The sequence below is a fragment of the Bidens hawaiensis genome, unplaced genomic scaffold, assembly GCF_021521415.1.
Source record: "Bidens hawaiensis isolate Kalapana, Puna unplaced genomic scaffold, B.hawaiensis_p1.1 tig00041249_1, whole genome shotgun sequence".
Taxonomy (NCBI): domain Eukaryota; kingdom Viridiplantae; phylum Streptophyta; class Magnoliopsida; order Asterales; family Asteraceae; genus Bidens; species Bidens hawaiensis.
Genome location: NW_027497308.1, coordinates 48,588 through 58,108, shown reverse-complemented (window position 1 = coordinate 58,108; position 9,521 = coordinate 48,588). Strand labels below are relative to the sequence as shown.

The following is a 9,521-nucleotide window of genomic DNA, read 5'->3' as shown; positions in this document are numbered from 1 at the left end:
TAATATCTTTTATGGACTTGGTGTTTAATTTGTAGACATTGTAAGACAATTAAGCTACCGCAGTTACTAAAATCCGAACACTCTTTTAAGTATCTTAAGTTTGATAAATTTTATGAATTAACTTTTCCAACAAAGTGCGGTTAATATAATCGGGCACACGAACATTCAACCAAAGGTGTTCAAGACTACAGAATTTGTTTGTGCAGATATATGAGTAATGATAATTGAGAAATTAAGATCATGGTTTGGTAACTGTCTAAATTTGTGCATTCATTAAGATATAAGCGTTGTAGTGATCTAAGATTGCAAATTCTTTTCAAAAGAGTATTCTTAAGTTCTCACAGTGTCCCAAGTTCAAATCAGTCAGCTTGCAAAGTTGATCGGTTGATCATGGGTCAAGTTAGAACAAAACTAAGTGACAGTTGATCAAGTTTTGGCAATCCATTGTTGTTAGATATTTTGAGTTGCTAAGATTTAATCTTTTCAAGTTGGTTAGTAGCAAACACACTTTGGATGAAACTTACGAAAGTGACCAAACCGTAAAGACGAGAATAGTTGTTTACTCTAAAAGATTGTTATAAATGAAAAGCTTGATTTGAACAACCTTAGAGCATGAGCTCGAACCTAAAAATAAGCTTATTTAATAAACGAGTTTGAGTTAGCTCGCGAGCTAAACGAACCAACTATTTATGTAATTTTTATTTAATATATATTTTTATAAAAAATATTATTATATATGAAATATGACAAAAATAGCAAAATAATTTGTATTATGTTATATATAAAAAATTATAATTTAAACATATATATAAAAAAAATTACAAACCTATTTAAATTGACTAACAAAAAATAGTCGAGCCAAGCTTGAGCTTAAAAACTACACACGAGCCGAGCTTGAATTTCATAAATATAGCTTGAAACAAGCCAAGCCCGATCCTAGACGAGAATGGGCTCAACTTTTCTCATTTACACTCATAAGTGGAATCAGTAGAAGGATCAACTAAAATGCAACATTTTTTGTAGAACATATTTTGACTAATGTACATAACACTGAATTACAACTATAATGTGCTGCAATTTTATCTCTATATTTTTTCATTATATGAACTTTACCCCAGTTTCAATCTCTTTGAGGGTTTGTTCTCATAAGACAAATCATGGCTTGTCTGCACTGCAACATGACCTCTTTTTTCATGGATAAAGTCCACCATTGCATTAATATGTTTTTTGTATACCAAATGAATCCCACACTTCTCTATCTTTAAACCTTTGTCCCCTGTAACATAAACCTCAATCTTGTCCCGGCTTCTTATCGGGAACGGTTGGGGACCATTACTAACCCATGAGTTCACTTCAAAGGTCCTTAAAAAGTTGGCTTCATAGGTCCGTTCAGTTTTGTTTGTCTTGTTCTTGATGACTGCTTGAAGTCCCACCTTGTGTTTACTCTCGTTTACATAATCAACCCAAAGAGTCATGTTTAGGTATTCTGTTTCAATATCTGAGGGTGCATCAAAAGAGATGAAACATCTGATTTTATTATGATCAAACCAACTTGGAATTCCCCTCCTTGAAAGGAAAATGCTGCAGCTAATCACTCGATCGGAGTACCCCTGATCACGGTGAATAATTTAATCATAAATACATGTTTATTTGTATATAGGAGAGCGTTTATTTCAGAACCATTTTTATGTTGAGCACTGCCTAATCCGCATTAAATCTTGTACAATTTATTTTGAGAATTGACTAGAATGCATGTAGATTTCAGTATTTTTAAGATATATTTTTTGGAATATAATACTGGTAGTCTGTTATCTAAATGCATATATGCAGTAACACTATATGCATAAATGCACTAACTGTCTAACACACTGTTTTTCACTTTTTCTTATATTTTTCAAGAACAAGAAGAAAATAAATCATTTTTTTGTATTAAGAAAACTTAAGTATAGATAAATGGTTGAAACGCAGTGTTTATTTATCTTTTTCTATATTCTAAAAAAATGTAAACAAAATTCGTTTATTTATAGAACCTACAAATGTGCAAATCATGTGTAGTTAAACGTTTAAAAATGAAAAAAAAAACACATGAACAAATTAGTTTACTGTGTTTTTGTTATATACATAACATAAACATTTGTATGTAAGAAGTAAAATTAAAAAAAAAATACGGCCAGTAATAGAAAAAAATAAGCGATTTACGTTTGTTATTTTTGTTATCATAATGTTCGTAATGAACCACTCCCTATGTACATATGTGCACATTTTTATTTATTTTTAAATTAAAAAAAATAGTGGGAAGCGATAAATAAACATATGTTTATTCATATTTACCTTTTAAGTTAGAGCGAAATGTATACGTCTTATGCGGTTCTCGCATTCTCAACATACTATTGGTTCTGAAAAGAACGTACTCCTATACATATACATAGATAGAGATATAGAAAGAGAGAGAGAGAGACCTGAAATAAGCTTTCTTCTAAACTAGTTGTGAGATTAGAGCAGCCTTCTAGATAAATCTCTTTTATGGACTTGATGTTCTGCAGACCTTGTAAGACAACTAAGCTGCTGCAGTTACTAAAATCCAAACACTCCAAGTACTTCAAGTTTGATAAATTTGGGAGTGTTTCCAACAAAGGGCAGTTACTTGCATCTAGTGTTTTTAGATTTGGGGGAAATGCTATAATAGACTGTATCGACACGCAATCATTCAACCAAAGGTGTTCAAGACTACACAGCTGATTAAGTCTTGATGGAAGCTTACAGAATTTGTTTCCATTCAAGTGCAAATATCTTAATGATGATAACTGAGAAAGATCATGTGGAATATCAGCATCACACAAATTACAGTCACTAAGATCCATGTCTTTTATTGAACTCAGAGTAGAAACAGTTGGTGGTAGAAACTTAATCTCGGTTTTAGTTTGCGAAAAGACTTGAAACGGGTAGAACGAAAACCAAGGATTAGATTTCCTAAACCTTCTGTTATTCTGAGCTAAAGAAACAATTTTAAGTTGTTTTAGAAGCCCAATTGAATCGGGTAATTGACTGATTGCGGTTCCAGTAGCGTGAAGCTCCTGTAAGGACTCCATGTTACCTACTTCCTCGGGTAACTTGTCTAAATTTGCGCATTCATCAAGATATAAGCGTTCTAGTGATCTTAGATTGCAAATGCTTTTTGGAAGACATTTTAAGTTCTCATAGTATCCCAAGTTCAAATCGATCAACTTGCCAAGTTGACCGATTGAGGGGTCAAGCTCGAACAAGCTAGAACAAAATCTAAGTGACAGTTCATCAAGTTTTGGTACTCCGCTGAAGTCCGGAGTCGTTCTTAGAAATTTTGAGTTGCTAAGATTTAATCTTTTTAAGTTGGTTAGGAACTGCACACAATAGTAGCAAACATGAATGCATAATGTTAGGCATGGTAAAATGGTAAAACAAAAAAGTAAGAAATTATAAGGGATGTGGAAAACCGGAAAAGTAACATGGCCATTTTAATCGATAGATTTGACAAAATAGCCTTGATTTTTTTCTTTTACGAAAATATCTTTTGACTACCCTTGTTTTTAGTTAAGAATTTTTTTAACCAAGTAGAGGCTTCCACCGGTACAACAAATGACACGACGCAGCAATTTTCTATCTCGCTCAACAGATTTACATATGGCACAAAGAATGCATCTGTTGCGATGGTTGCGCCTAGGGACACTTGCCAAACATTGGTTAATCGATAATTTTTAAAAGTCAAAATATTTTGTCAAACCCATTGGTCAAGAAGACGCTTTGATAATTTTGTCATGTGTCATACCTTCATGCCATTCCATGTTTTGAGATTACTGTGTTGCATGTCAAGAGCAACTAGTTTTCTAGGACGCAGGTCGGTTGGCAAAGATTCCAACGGGCAATGGTGCCAACAAAGCCATCTTAGTTCTGTAAATAAGCCTTGAAAGCTTCCATGGAGGTGTACATTGTTGATTTGAAGCAGCCTTAATTTTTGCATAACTGCAAATGCTTTGGTATTTAGATGCATTGGCCTTGGTTGGTTTAGGACAAGACCTTCAATTGCTTTTGAACCCTGAAAGATAAATTTAAGAAAATATTTATATAACAACAAACAAATGCATTACCCATTTAACATGTTTTCTTTTTTGATTTCTTTATTATTTACCCATTTAAGATAAAACATAACCCAAGTTGACCCGTTTCTTACCTCTTCTTTTGATATAACTCGAGTTGCATCTTCATGAAACCAAATTCAACTACGCTTCCCGGGTTCAAAAGGAATTTTTTCCCGGACAACTTCCCTTCCCATATCCCGCACTAGATCGTGCATTCTAATTAGCTTATTATTTTCACCAATTCTCAGTAAACATCTATCAATCAAGATTGTAACCCCAACCACCGGGAAGAAACCACAACCATCAAATATATCAACCGCGTAATCTTTATCCATTCCAATAAAAAAACAAGCCATGTCAAGGAAAATATCCTTTACATTATCATCATCTAGTGTATCAAAGCTTATCCTAAGTTTTCTTAGTATTTGGTGAGGGGGGATTTTTCTCAATCTTTTTAAAGTACTAATCCATAATTCCATTGAGGTTTGTCCTAGCAAAGAAGCACCTAAAACCTCAAGAGCTAACGGGAGGCCGTTACTATAATGCACCATTTCCTCCGATAGATTCCAGTAATCCGCAATAGGATTTGGTTTCCCAAAAGCATGCCAACTAAATAGCATCATAGAATCATGCTTATTTTACTCGTTGGCCTCATATTCGTAGTTAACTCTAGCTTGTGTTAGAAAATTCTCATCTCTTGTTGTTATGATTATTCGGCTTCCTAAACCAAACCATTGGCGTTCTCCCATTAGTCTCTCTAGTTGACTCAGTTGGTCAACGTCGTCAAGAATAATAAGAACTCGTTTATGGCAAAGTCTTTCTTTAAGAAAAGTAATCCCTATGTGCTCATTTGGAACCTTTAGTTTCACACCCTTGAGTATTTTAGAAAGAAGTTGTTCTTGTAAACGAATCAGACCGTTGGGTTGTTCGTAAACTTCTCTCACGTTTGCAAGGAAACAACTGCCTTCAAAAAAATGAAAACTTGAATTATAGAAGGCTTTTGCTATGGTTGTTTTGCCTATGCCCCCCATTCCATAGATTCCAACGGTTTTGACCTCGTTTGACCCGGTCAACAGCAGTGAATTTAGGTTCTTAACATGAGACTCCAATCCCACAGGATGCTTTGCTACATGTAGTTTCTTATGCTTTACTATGTTAACAACATGCCCAAGAATTTCTTTGATAAACTTCGCTTCGTGCCTGTGGTTTTCGTTGCGGTAAAAACATTGTAAATGAAAATGCATGTATTTCAACTAGTAGTGTTGTTAACAATCCGAGCTGAGCTCGGCTCGTTTAACCCATGAGAGCTAAAGCTCCACTAGTTTCGAGCTCTATTGCTAAAACCCTGAGCTTAGCTCATGAGTGGTTTTTCAAGCTCGAGCTCAGCTCGTTTATTATTTATTTATTAATTAGTTTTATTGTTATTATTATTGTTATTACTCTATATAATTTTTATATAAAAATAATATATGTTATTTAGTTACTTTTATCATAATTTACATATAATAATAGTTATTATACAAAAGTATATTAAACAAATAACAGGCTCATTTAAGTTCACGAACCAGTTCGAGCTTGTTTCAATCGAGCTTTTAGCGAGCCGATATCACAAGTGGCTTCGCTTATTTACATATTTAATTTAAACTAAAGTTTTACACTTTTACCCATTCGCGACGGTTTGCAGGTCCCATCCAGATAAGTTTGCAACCTGGGCTAGCCCGGCCGGCCATCTTTCGACTTTCTTGATGTTCATAGCCAACCCCTTCTCATACTTACCAAAAGTCTCATGAATTTGGGCCGGGTCAATGTCGTAGTAAACCGGAAGAACTGCCCGCCCATGATACTCCTTGCAGTCCAATATCTTCACCAGTTCATCAAGACACCGATCCGAAAAGGCATAGTTTTTCGAAAACACAATGATAGCAATCCTAGATTGTTGGATTGCTTTTGGTATTTCCAAATGTCTGTCATTGCCAATTGGTAGTTCATAATCATGTCTGAAGGTGTGGATCCCAGATTGGGTCAAAGCTAAGTAGAGATGATCAATGAATGTTTTTTTAGTATCTTTGTCTTTGAAGCTTAAAAAGACATCATATGTGTAATGTGAAGAAGATGAATATGTATTACTTTTGGTGGTTTTTGAAGCCATTAACAAAAGCAAGATGGTGGGGAGGAGATGGAATTAGATGTGATCAAAGTCTTTGATCATGACTTGTTGACATAAACATTATTGTGAAATGTGAATTCTTTTTTCTTTTTTCTTTTTTTTTGGGGTTTGATTTGGAAGTGGGAATATTTTTTAATAATTATTCAAGTTGAAGATTGGCAAGTGTGAAGTGATTGCATCATCTTTTTAATAATTTTACTTATATTTGCTATTTTTATATTTGTTTTTTGTTTTTTTGCTAGTTGGTTTTGATGTTCTTTGGAAATAAGATAACTAATTACCAATTCTGAATACATATATTTGATGCTACTATGTTGAGAAAGTTAATGGAACGTTCGTTTCACAGCATTCATAAGAATTCAAAAGTATTGCAATTTGAATGTTGTTACATGACGTGTTCGGTTCAATGATAGAATTGGAATTTAGGTGAATCTAATGCAATCCCACGTAAGAATATTCTCATGTAGGATTATCAATAGTCAACAAAGATCCAATGAGACAAAAATGTTTGAAAGGTGGGACTTTCAGTAGGAATATTCTCATGTGGGGTTATTAATGGTCAACCACACAAAAGTGGGATTATTAAATCCAATTTGCATATAATATATAAAAAAGTATATTAATAAAATTGAAAGATTAGATGGTATAAGAAGATCCTAAATAAGACTAAAAAAAGTGTGGTTATAATTCATTTAAAAACATTTTAACTAAAGTTATCACAGGTGGCCAAAGGTGTGTGCGGGTCGCACCCTCGACCGAGGACCGTCTTTTATAGGGGGGAAACAATTTTATATATCTAAAAATATAAACCTTATAAAATATTATTGAATCTTGATCATTTTATAACTACCATGCTCAAATTATTTTATTTGTTTGTCAATAATTCTTTTTTCAAGTTCAAGTTTTTGGCCCAAATTAAAATTAAAAACTAAAAAAAAACTTAAACTAATAAAAAATAAAAAGAAGCGCGGCCCAATCATATCTCTCATGGCCTCGTTATTCTTCCTTCTTTGCGACCGTCGACCACTGCCTATTGGAACATGTAGGTCGACCACCATCGTCGAACATAACAGGGACCACCACCACAGATGGCAGACCACAAGGCACTACCATTTACCAAGCCAGCCACCAAGGTATTTCTTTTCCAATATCACCAAAAACCCTAATTTTAACATTATATTGTTTTATTGTATTTTGTTTTTAGCAATCAATTAAGCAATTATGCCTTCTAAACAACCATTCGCTTCTCAAAAATGTAAAAATAGAAAACTACATGAAGTTATGTTTTAATGCTACATTTTTGCTATGTTTATTGTTATAATGTTAATCTTCGTTTAAAAATATTAGTTTACATATTTCGTGACTCGATAGAACCTGTGAGCCATATTATTTCGGCTTGGTTGAGGTATTTTGATTCTTGGAGACGGCTCTGAAACTTGTTATTGTGCTACGTCTATCTCGGGCAGCATGCGGAGCGGTTATGAATGGTGGTCCACGAAAGGCATATATTCCTGCAACATTAATTAGTATCTAGTTAATATACACAATGTGTTATGCTAAATATTTTTTGACGGCCAATTTCATATTATATCCTATAAATGTTATTTTATCATTGTGGAGTTATATTTTTATTTTATTTTTACTTCGATTTAACAAGTTGTCAGGTTCGCACTCTTTAGTTCCATTTTCTAAATTAACAACTTTCTATGTGACTTCATTTTCACTTCCCAACCTAACAACGTGTTGGTCTTGACTTTCCCCACAACTCTTTATTTTCCTCATCATTGTTAGATGTAACATGTGTAACAACAGGTTTAAAATCCTTTTAACTCTTTAATTTTCTCATCATGTGCTACATCATCATCATCATGGTTAAATGTAATTTTAAGCATTGCCTCATAATCACTATGAGTTGACAATGAGACTTCATGGACATCACCGGTTGATGGCGGGTTTCACGGGTCTCCAATGCCTTTAGGGCTTGTGGGACTTGAGGGACACCATGAGTGTATTCACTTTCTGTATAACCATTACCACTTTTCACATTAATCGGATCACTTTCTACATGAGCCTCGTCACCAAGGAGTGGCAGGGTTTCACTGGTGTTAGGGCCTTTGGGGCTTGTGGGACTTGAGTGACTGCATGGTTCTGTTCAATTTCCGCTTAAGCCTCTTCACTTTACACAAGAATGTGTTCATTTTTTAGTGTTTAACAACAAAAGATTGGGTTGGAAAAAAACTACTTCTCATGCTTGAAGCTGTTTTTTATCTTGAGAAAAGGTTGTGGTTGTTTCCTATAGTAGGATCCTTTGACCAACCATTTCTCACTTCCAAAAATCTCACAAAATCTTTAGAGAGAGCAGTGAAAGAAAGTAAAGAGGCTATTTTTAGTCATGATCACGTTTTAATGCTTGAACGGCTGTTGGAACTGCCTTCGATATAACTCCGATGTATCACGTTTTATATGTGGATAGGGGTGTAAAGGTAAGTTCAATTTAGGAGGTTAGTTTGAAATGAAACCTGGACTCACTAAGGTTCACACGCCTTTCTTTATGAAATTACATAGCTAACTTCTAGCTTGGTACAAATACCTCCAGAGTATAGAGGGGTTATGGAGAGAGGCGTGCAATTATGCTTCCTCGCGAGAATTTTGGGCTTTTTGGCCTTATCATGCTCCTTTCTTTCGCCTCAATAGTGAACGTGACAAGATCTAGCCAAGTCGTTTATGAATTACTCATAAAAGTTATTAAAGTTTAGGGTCTTACAATAACTCTAATAAAATGTAAGGTAAAAACATAAATCAGCTAAAGAAACTTAAAATAATATTTTGACCCAATAAATGAAAGTCATGTAACAATTGTGAATTACATTTATTCACTCTTCTTTAGATGTTATTTGATATGATAGTTTCAATTTGTAACACCAGTCAACTATTATATGCTTTATTTTTTTCCTTAAACAGATTGTAAAATCAGTATTTTATTCTCATTACTTTGACAATAGTCTGGCTATATTTAGAAAATGAACTTTAAAAAATATAGGCCAGATACTTGTAGATTTTATTCTCGCCTTTTTTCTTTTTCTTTTTTGGAATGACAGCCCACATACTCTTTGATTATAATGTTAACAACCATTGTACTTGAATTCTCACCATTTAAAAAGATAATTTTTTTCGACACCACACTTGAAATAATGGTTTTGAAACCAAGACCACCGAACCAAAACCATTTGAATGGGAATCAA

General features: G+C 33.9%; 1 pseudogene across 1 annotated transcript; it reads right to left on the bottom strand.

Moving 5' to 3' along the window:
* Positions 1-933: 933 nt before the first annotated feature.
* LOC143592803 (TMV resistance protein N-like) lies at positions 934-6,600 on the bottom strand (annotated as a pseudogene). Its single transcript, XR_013145990.1, has 5 exons — positions 5,777-6,600; positions 4,205-5,312; positions 3,803-4,117; positions 2,460-3,377; positions 934-1,610 (listed from the first exon to the last, which is right to left on the bottom strand). The product of XR_013145990.1 is annotated as a TMV resistance protein N-like (transcript).
* Between the last annotated feature and the right edge of the window lie 2,921 nt (positions 6,601-9,521).